Genomic DNA, 11,780 nt, shown 5'->3' with positions numbered 1-11,780 from the left:
GGTATGGAGAACACCAAAGAGTGGTTACAGATGATCAAAGGATTGATTTACCATTAAAGAGTTGTCTCTGATAGTGGTCTCAATATGCCAAGTCAGCAATATAATTAGGTCAAATAGAGTCAACCATCTATCCTCACCACATGGCCCCATGCCTTTAAAGTATTTTGCCACATCATCCTACAATATTTCTATTATGTTGATCTATGCCTACTTCATTCACTACTTCAAGACTTGATTTCTCTATTAACTTCTTGAACCTGCAAAACTGTGACTCACTTGTTGAATGATCATTGCTACTTCAAAGCTAGTTTTTACTTTATCCTCTTGACTACAACAACCTTGCAAACAACATGAAATAGCCTTCTCACACCATCATTGAGGTTAAGGCCTAACAACCCTCTAACCATGTGATGATGTGATCTCTTCATTCTTAACCATGTCACTCCATCAAAATTACCCAATACAAACCCTACTTGGGACACACGATGTTGCGTCACCTTTGTTTTTAACTGTGTCATCTCTTCACCACCTAGAACTAAGTGTGACATACAATGCATGGGAGACTAAAACTATCATGAGCATAACTATTATCATTACCTTTTGCAATACTAAAAGTAAAAACCTAACTACATCTTTGATACTTGTGACCATGCGAAGACCACATCCTTAACTGTGATTGCTACAACCATGTGAAGTCAACTATTTTAACTATCATTGCATCATCACCACCTTAACTCATTAAATTTGAGGTTAACCCTATAAATGTGCACTCAAATTATTTCTCTACTTTGCAACCTTAACTAAGGTTTACCTTGACTCATGTGTGACGGTGAAAACACACTTTTTCTAATTGCATGATAGTTTTTGTGACTTTATAACTTAAGAACACTTAACTGCTTTTCTACCTATGAATTTTTGAACACTAACCTCAACTATTGATTGCCATGTCATAGCCTTGGAACTTAACCATGCCTTTAACCCTACAAATGAGTGGACAAGGCATTTCGCATCATCTCCACCTTAACCCTGGGTAAGCTTTAACTACATGTAAAGACGCAAGCCCCTTGATTTGACTGTAGTTCTTCATTGTCACACCATCACAACTTAAAATATTGAATCTTTTTGATGGAGTTGTATCAATTCAATTAATCTACTTTCATTTGGTGAACTCCTTCAAAACTAGTTACATTAACTGCCCTTGTGATGATGCAATGAAAATATTTCTCATGAATCGGGCCCACCAAGACACATGTCCATTTGTTGCTTCCTCACAACCAAAAACTAGGGTTCAACACTTAACCCTAGGATGCTGCAAATAAGCCATTGTGTAGCCTTGTAGCATTGACCATGGGTTATCTTAATTGCGTGCAAAGATGCAAACAACCATTTAACCTAACTATTTCTTTGAATCACAACCTCATGACTTAAGATCACATAATGCATAAATTATCTACAACCATGTGACCATAGAACTTCCCTCCTTCATACCTTGCATTTGAATGTTAGCCCAAGCAGTTGTGAAGCTATGCTAACTACAATCCTAACTATCATCACACCTTCATGACTCATTTGATGGTTAAGACATAGACCATAGAGACAAAGAAAAAAAAGGTCTTCACACAATTGCAACTTGAAAGAATCATTCAATGAGAAGGATAAAAGACTTAGGGAGATAAAGGAAAAGTCAAAAAAAATTCGTATCCCTATTAGGTTTGCGTGGCAATTAATGGATGTAAACATGGTTGTCACCCTAGGTTCTATGAGACTAGTTAATCATTAGTAAAAATGGGGGGCCAAAAATGGTTAACATTTATGGTGACTTAGGGATGTTTGCTTGCTAAGCATGGACTGGAGGCCTTAAGTAATCCATTGGGCTATAGAGTCACAAAAAATGAAACCTTCTCTACAAATAATTGGAAAAAACTACAACCAGAAACAACTGCAACCTTTGCAACTAGCGAAAAAATCAAAACTTTTCTATTTCATAGGGAAATAGCCTATGCTCATGCACTTTTTAAAAAACTAGAAAACACCTACTCTGATATATATATATATATAAAGCAAACCTATTGAATGGTTTGTTAAAGTGGCTCTATTTACTCACTAGCTAATTTTTTCTTCCATACACATGGGTAGCTGGAAATGGCAACAAGGATAACAAACATGTTGTTGCATAAAGAACCTCTTTCCCAATGCTAAAAGCAATGAATCTTCTCTCCAGCACTTGGGTGCCTTGATCCTAAGAAAAACATGATTGCTCTTCCTTGTGGAACTCTCCCTCATGCTCTAGAATGAGCATGACCAAGGGCAACATGCATTTTTGTAGAGCTAGATACCTTATGGAGCATCCTCTTCATGGTTCTAGGTCTAAGAAATAAGTTGTGACCTCACTATTGTGCTCTGCAACCTTTCAATCATCTTAGCTAGTAGGGGATAGCTCTAATGGTATGGTTGGTAGTGTGTTCTCCACTAGCCCACATGAATCCTTGCAAACAAGGGGGTTCATTTCCTACACTTTTACAAGCCCTTGTGATGTGGGAGGGAGGGATGGTATGTGTCTCTTTTTCTTATGATGTAGCACTCATCATGCTCATCGACCTCTCTTGTAGTTCCTTATCACATCATTCCTTTTGTTTAGTCAACTCCCTTGCAAAAACTGCTTCATGCTCTTGTTTTTGGGCCTCTAGCCTCCTTGCAAACTTTGCATCAAGCTTCCTTGAAAGCTTCACCTCAAGCTATACTCATTGTTTTGCTAGCTACTACAACAAGGTTTCTCCCTATAGAGTGTTTGTTTTCTCATGATCAACAACTCGTACCTCTTGAACTTGGGGTAGAAAGGGCAATGCTTTTTCCTAATTTATATCATGGGAAACCTCTTGCTACAACACATATTCTAGCTTTTCTTCCTCTTGCAGTAGGCCCTTAGGCTCCATTTTAGGCTCAAACGCCAAATTTTGTTCCTCAAGAATAGGAATAATCCCATTGTTATTTGTCTCTTTCTCCTCCACTATTTGTAGCAACTCAACATCAAGTTGAGGAGCTAAAGGCTCTTCTAATGTGGGAGGGATGCTCTACAAAAAATGGGCAAATTTTCATTTGGGTGGCTCTTCTTTAGATGGATTTGGCAATGTTGCTTGTGAATAGGCCTTTGGCTCTTGTGTATTATTATGCAAAATGGGAGAGCTACTCTGCAAAAAATGAGAAATTCTTCTTCTTAGAGGGCCCTGCATCATTGCAGCTCTTTGCATTTGGACAAGCTTGAGTTTTTCCTCCTCCACAAACTTCTTCTATCTTAACTCTTCCTCATGCTCATGCTGCAAATGGAGGAGAGCTCCTTGGGCCTCATTAAAAATATCTAACACCTTAGATACTATGGCACAAACACCAGGATCATTCTCCCACATCTTTATTTCATCATTCAACTCCTTAAGCTAAGAAGTCATAAGTAACTTAACATAGGAAAAGTTCCCATAATTTGTATCTATGCATGGATTTTCCACATAGATAAAAAACTTGGAAAACTTAGTATACCCAGATCCCACATTATTTGAACAATCCTAAAGCTCAAAAAGATTTGAGTTTAGGTCTGAGTACTCAAGTTGTGGCTGATAAAGGGGATGGGAGGGATGAGGAATAGCCTCTTCATGATATGAAGGGAGATGGGAAGCATCTCTATGAAGGGGCTCCATGATAAAGCATTTAGGAAAACAACTTCAAAGAAATACTCAGGAAACATAAGAACTGAAAATCATACCAAAACCTGGTCTATTGAAACTAGTAGATGCTTAGAGTCACCATGCTATTTGATGAATGCCTCCAAAGGCTGATGGCACTGAGGAAAACACCTAGTTTATTAGTGAATGGGTCTTCAAATTGGCTAACTAGTGGACTTATGAATTTGAATCTATCCCACTAGGCATGCCAAAAACTATTGACACAAAAAATTTCACCCTTGCTTGAGGTATGACCCTCAAGCAACCTCATATAACATGGAAATGACCTCCAAGTGTGGGACTTTCACTTTGAGGTTCAATATCCAAAGAAGGTTAGCTTCCTTACAATCAAGATGCACCTACATTACCACTTGAGTGGACAAGGGAGAAGGAATGTAAGAAATTAAATTGTTGAAATGGAAAGGGGGGGTGATGCACCTAATTGAAATGGTTACAACTCTACTCTTATATGCAAAACACATCAATGGAAAGCCCAAATACAACAATCCTAACTCTATTGTACTCCCAAAGAATCACATGCAGGTCTAGAATTGATCAAATGTTGAACAAAAAGACATCTTCACATACAACAATCATCAATAGTTGTTAACACAACATATAAACCTTAAAACTAGAAGAGACATTTAGAATAAGGAAAAATACATGCACGAATAATGAATGTCAAAAAGAGGTAAAGAAGAAAGCTATTTCAATAATGGAAAATAAGGAATACAGTTGTAGAGCATAAGGCTACTATGAGTAAACATGATAGAACATAGATGAACCCTCAAAAAATATTTACAACTACCTTTTATAGAGTCCAGGAATAACTCTGATGTTTACATTGAGTTCAAACTCAACCACTAAGTTTATGTTGAAAAAGAGAAATATTTTTTTATCATAGAAGATCATGATCAAATGCACATCCCCATACAGGAAATCTAATATTTCATGTGAAAATTTGGCTTTGCAGGGGTAGAAATGGCAGCCATAACTACATGGCTGGGTAAATGGATTACCCAAGGTGGTAGAAGGAAGCAAACTACATCATTAGGTATAGAGAGCACCAAGAGTGGTTGTAGATGATCAAAGGATCAATTTTCCATTAAAGAGTTGTTTGTGATAGTGTTCTTGATATGCCAAATCAGCAATATCATCAGGTCAAATGGAGTCAACCATCTATCCTCACCATGTGGCCCTATGCCTTTGAAGTATTCTACCATATCATCCTACATTCTTTCTATTATGTTGACCTATGGCTACTTCCTTCATGGCTTCGCCACTTTTTTTCTCTATTAACTTCTTGAACCTACAAAACCATGACCTACTTGTTGAATGCTCATCATTACTTCATAGCTAGTTTTAACTTTATCCTCTTGACTGTAGTGACCCTACAAACAACATGAAATATCCCTCTCACACCATCATCATGGTTAGGACCTAAAAACCATTTAATTGTGTGATGAGGTGATATCTTCATTCTTAACCATGTCACTCCATTGGAACCACCCGAGACAGAGCTTGCCTAGGACATGTGATGTTGCACTACCTTTTTCTTTAATTGTGTTGCCTCTTTGCAACCTAAAACTGAGTGTGACATAACATGCATGCAACACTATGACTTTCATGAACTTAACCATCAACATTACCTTTGGCACCATCATGCTAAAAACCTAACTACATCTTTGATACTTATGACCGTATGAAGACCACATCCTTAACAATGATCACTGCGACCATGCGAAGCTAACTACTATAACTGTCATCACCCCATCATGAACTTAACTCATTAAATTTGATGTTAACCTTGTGAAGGTGTGCTCTAGGTATTTCACTACTTTGAAACCTTAACCAAGGTTTTACTTGACTCATGTGTGACAGTGTGAAAACACTTTGCCTAATTGCATGACACTTTTTATGACTTCATGACTTGAGAACACTTAATTTCTTTGCTACCTGCAAAGTTGTGAAGAACAACCTCAACTGTTGATCACCTCATCATAGCCTTAGAACTTAGCCATGACTTTAACCCTGTGAATGAGTAAACAAGGCATTTCACATCATCACCACCTTAACTCGGGGTAAGCTTTAACTGCATGTGAAGATATGAAGCCCCTTGATTTGACTACAACTCATTGTCACACCATCACAACTTAAAATATTGAAGCTTTTTTGTAGAGTTATATCGATTCAATTGATCTTGTTTCTTTCAATGAACAACTTCAAAATTGGTTACATTAACTACCCTTGTCACGATGTGATGAAAATACTTCTCATGAACTAAGAGTACCAAGACACATGCCCATTTGCCACTTCCTCGCAACTAGAAACTAGGGTTTAGCACTTAACCCTACGATGCCACAAACAAACCATTTCGTAGCCTCATAGCCTTGACCATGGGTTAGTCTTAACTACATGTGAAGATACAAACAACCATTTAACCCAACTGATTCCTTGAATCACAACCTCATGACCTAAGATCCCATAAAGAATAAATGCTATGTGAACATGTGACCATAGCACTTTGCTCCTTTGCAACATACATTTGAATGTTAGCCCATGCAACTGTGAAGTTCCGCTAACTACAATCCTAACTATCATTACACCTTCATGAGCCATTTGATGGTTAAGACATAAACTGCAACAAAAAAGAAAAAAAGAGCCTTTGTATGATTACAACTTGAAAGATTCATTCGATCTGAAGGATAAAAGACTTAGGGAAATAAAGGAAAAGTGAATTTTTTTTGTATCCCTATTAGGTTTGCATGGAAATTAATGGACGTAAACAAGGTTATCGCCTTGGGTTCTATGAGACTGGTTAATCATTGGAACAAATAGGCAAGGGAAAAAGTGGTTAGCAGGATCCTACAAAGATCCAGGTGATGGTTGCTTGGCCTGCACCAACTACTATGTCTAAGATTCATAGCTTTATGGGTTTCGCTAGATATTACTGTAGATTTTTTCAAAAATTCTCTAGAGTTTCTGACCCCATCACATCTCTCTAGAGAATTAAAGGGGAAGAAATTCATTTGGACAAAGAAATGTGACAAAGCATTTCAGAAGCTCAAGGATCTTTTGATGAGAGCATCAATTCTAGTAGTACCTAATCCAACATGTGATTTTATGGTGTGTATTGATGCTTCTCTAGAAGGAATTGGAGTAGTCCTAATGCAAGATGGATGCATGATTTCCTATGATTCTTGCAAGATCAAGGATCATGAGTTGAACTATCCCACACATGATCTTGAGCTAGTTATAGTTGTTCATGCTCTAGTGAGGTGGAGACACTTTTTGTTCAGGCATCATTTTGAGCTTCATAGCGATCATCATTGTTTATGATATATATTCATGCAACCTAATCTAAATGCTAGGCAAAGGCATTGGATGGATTTTATATATGAGTATGACTTTGAGGTGAAGTATATTCAAGGGAAGGAGAATGTGGTAGCTGACACTTTGAGTTGTAGAAGACATGAAACACTAGCTTTGACTCTTAGTTTGGATTTGAGGATTCATATACTTCAAGAACTTCCTACAGATACTTGCTATCAAGAGTTGAGCATGGAGATACATTTAGGAAAATCTTTAGAGGGCATATATTCATGTTATGTCCTAGAGTCAAATGGCCTTTTTTATTATACAGGGAGTATTTATGTATCACTATTGGATGAGCTTCGTACATTGATCATATCTAAGGCGCATCATGCACCTTACTTGGCACATCTAGGTGTCAAGAAGTGCATGTAGAATTACAAAAATTATACTTTTGGATAGGGATCAAGTGGGATATCACTAATTTTGTGGCTAGGTGTCTTGAGTGCCATAAGGTTAAGGAAGAGCACCAACATCTAGCAGGACTTTTATAGACTAATCTCATTACTTTATGGAAGTGGAATATTATTTCTATGGATTTCATTGTGGGATTAGCTATGATTTCTCATTGACCTGATGCTATCATGGTCATTGTTGAATAGTTGACTAAGGTGGCACACTTTTCATTGATGAGCTCTTCCAACACAACAACTTTAGTAGCCTACGTCTTTATGCATGATAATGTGATATTGCATGGTATTCCTCAAAAGATAATTTTGGATAGGAATCTTGTATTTATATTCACATTTTGGGCATCCTTGCAACATGATCTTGGAGCATAGTTGAACTTCATCTTAACATATCACCCAGAGATAGTGAGATTGAGAGAGTGAATCAGGTTTTGGAGGATATATTTAGGATGTATGTTATGGACCAACAGACTCTTTTATACGATTATCTATACTTAGTAGAATTTTCTTATAATAATTGGTATCATAGTTCTATATGGATGACATATTTTCAGGCCTTTTATGGTCATCCTTGACATAAACTATTGAGTTGGGACAGTTTAGAGGATTACATCCTATTGGGTCTTGAGATGCTTCGAGAGATGGAGCAACATGTAGTGTGCATTTGTGAGCATGTGTCTATTGGAAATATATATGATAGGCTAAGTTACTAAGAGGGGAGGGGTGAATCAATAACCAATAAAACTTAATCTTATTTTACCAATTAATCCTTCATGTGTATTCTCAACTGATTGCATGCATGAAAAGTTGAAAGCATTAAAACATTCATAACACTTTGACACACAATATGGTGACCTAAAAACTTCTAAATAGAAAGTAAAACTAGGGTGGGGATGATACCCACAAGCTTTAGTACAGCAATATAAAGTTGGCTTGTTAAGGCTTACAATGATCACTTCTAATGATTTTCCCTATTAAAAGCAATAAGGACTACTAAGTCCACCTTGCGAAACAATTTACAAACATACAATAAAGTATGCACTCAATAAAGAGATTTACAAAATATTGTTAAGTCTACCTTGTGAAAGCATTTAATTGATCCACCTATTAGGGTGAAACAATGGTTGATCTCAGATCTATAACTTGATTTGTTGAATGAGATTCCCTTTGAGTGTAATGATCACCTTGCTATGATAGATAAATCTTTATTGCTCCTTATACTATTGTAGCCTTTTTCTTCACACTTCTACTCTCCAAATTTGCATCATACTCTTGTCTTCTATATCCTTTGGATGTGATACAATACATTACATATATACCAATCCAATTTACAAATCAAAAAAGTTGGCTATAATACAAGTTTACACAAAATAAATAAAGTCAACTCAACTACAAGAACTTGGGTTCTGAAGACTGGCTCAGTAAGGTTCTGATATTTTACATCCATTGTCAATGTTGACATCATCATGCACTTAGTAGATGTAGAATCTCGATCCATTTTGATCACTTCTAAGTAGTCTAAAACTTGGTTTGCACTGGTGACTTGGTGAATACTCAAAAATTTGACATATAAATTGAATCACTTGGTGGACACTACATAGCTTAGTCAACACTATTACTGCAAGCTCAGTATAGACTGAATCAATTGGTTGACACTGAGTGGCTTGGTCAACACAAGATTCACATCACTAAAACTGTCAATTCAGTAACCACTATAGAATTCAATTTGCATTGAGGAACTCAATAAACCTTATAAAACTTAGTTTACACTGATAATCACCAACTTTGTAGAAACTGCTTGGTGCAAACTAAATACTTATTGTGAAACTTGGTAGTAACTATAGAACTTGGTAGAGTTTGAAATACTTGGTTAACTTTGTTAATTGTATAGTAAGCTTAATAGATACTTACTATCTAAATAAGTCTATGTCTCACTAATATAAAAACTTGACAAAAATTTCAACAATCTCCCCCTTTGGCATTAGTGACAAAAACACTTACCAATCAAAACTGAATTCTCAAAAAGTTTCAAAACAATCTTTATCCTCCATCCTATGTCTTCAACTCGGTAGCATACTTTATTTTTAAGATTTTTCAAAATTTCTTTTGTAAGAGATGTTTATCTGAATATCTATACATGTATGATATGATATTATGATGCTCCCCCATACATATATATTCAATATTATATATCTCCTCATCTTTATACATCACATCTTCTCCCCCTTTTTGACATAAATGCGAAAGGTGTATTCTATACAATAATACCAAAATGTGACAAGAAATCTAAATGTACCTTAAGAATTAGTGCCATTGTCTTGTTCTAATTCTCTTGCAACACCTTGCTTGTGTGCAATGCAATCTGCACTTCTACTGATAATTCTATCATGTGGTTAGAAATGGAGAAGTTATTGTCATGGATGATAGTTTTAGCATGTGCAATATGTTTCTATAGTCCATCCATGTTTGGGAGAATCATGCATTGTATATCTACAAGTGTAGCTCTTATCTTGGCTTCTTCTCTTAGCAATTCTACCTACATATCAGTTAAAAATCTGATTTTTGTATAGTGAGAAAAACTATAGCTTGGATCAAGTTGCAATTGTTGTGCACTTACCTTCATATCTTCATCAATCCTTGAAATTTTATCTTTGATTTCCTTTGTGAAAATGGATGTTTCATAGAGTTTACCAAATAAATAAGTTACATTGATGGTAGAGGTCTCCAATGAGCTTAGAATAGTAGACAAGTCTACTTGATGAATTGCAATGTTTTGTGCTACTAGCTCCAAAACTTTATTCTCGAATTTCTTTTCTTCTCTCTACAAAAATTTCTCTTGTTCATTCAAATCTTCATTGAATTTACGGACCACTTCTACTAGCTGAGTCAAAATTGGTTGAGAAGTGTCAACCTCTGTGCTAAGTGCTTCTACAAGAATGTTCTTTTCATCTTCAAGCACTTGAAATTCTTTATTTCTTTCTTCTCTAAGCCTTTGCTACTTAGTTTTCTTCTGTAGAAGTTCTTGAATAATGTGCGTTTGATCAGGATTAAGATTGGAGATATCCCAATTCAGGATAACTATATCCTCATCAAGATCAATGTCTTCTTCCTTTCCTTTTCCTTTGCTCAAAAATTTTGTACTTAGTTGAGGCTTGCTCTCAAATTTCTTCATACTTATTATTTGCATGCTTGGAATAGAAATAATAGTAGAAATAGTAGGACTAGTAGTAAATGTAGATATAGCACTGATTGAAGAAATACCTTGTGTGCCCAACACTAATGGAGGAGGAAGTGTTGCCTACTTGGTGGATGAAGTTTTGGTCACTTCTATCAATGAAATACTAAGATAAACAGGTGCAAAGATTGGTTGTGTGCTTGAGTCTGCAATGATTGACACAACCAATTTGGTTGTAGCTTTCTTTGAGCTAGATGTCTTCAATGTTTCACTTGGAGAATGAGGAAGTGAGGCTATGACTACTGCTGCAATCTTTTCAGGGTCAATCTCCTAGGTGCTTTGAATCTCAAGGAAACTCCCCTCTTTAGCTTCCTATTCATGTTCCTCATCATCTATATTTTCATAATGGGTTACCTCTTCATTATCGATTTCCTCTTCCTTGTCATGTTCACCATTATCTTCATCCTTGTCATTGACATTAATGACAAAATCACTCTATTTGTGAAGATTTTAAATGTTCTTCCATGTGTTGGTTGCATTCCTTACCACACGTTCAATGTCATTGATCAATATGAGACAAGTGTTAAATCTCAAAGTAAATCTTTCTTCATTCTTCTTGATGGAATCTTTTATTTCTTTGTCATTCAAGCTTGGCATGAGTTGCCTTAGGGTCTACTCATAAATGCCTTTAGTAATTTTCTTTGCATGCTCGCATCTTGGCTTAATTTTCTTCATTAGTTCATTAGGAATCTGTTGTGAAAGTTTATCTGGAGAATATTTCCATTTACCTAGCTTTGACACAATCATGTCTTCAACTTGTTGCTTCTCCTTTGTAGTTTTGATTTCATACATCAATAACCTAAAATTTGTTATGCCAACTACCATATCTATTTCTTTCAATATTTCCTAAAAGGTGGGTGGAGGCTTCTTGAAAATAACATCCTCTACTTCCTCACCCATCTGGGTAAAAGTATAGATCTATGTCACCATTTGTGATATCAAAACCTATTTTGGTCAAATTTCATTTCTCTATAAAAAATCAATTTTATTCAAAAACTAAAAATACCCTTTTATAGATCTTAGATTCAATATCATCATTATATAAATTTT

Source organism: Cupressus sempervirens, chromosome 1 (assembly GCF_028749045.1).
Source record: "Cupressus sempervirens isolate cs-2001-9-10 chromosome 1, ASM2874904v1, whole genome shotgun sequence".
NCBI lineage: Eukaryota > Viridiplantae > Streptophyta > Pinopsida > Cupressales > Cupressaceae > Cupressus > Cupressus sempervirens.
This window is presented reverse-complemented; position numbering follows the sequence as displayed.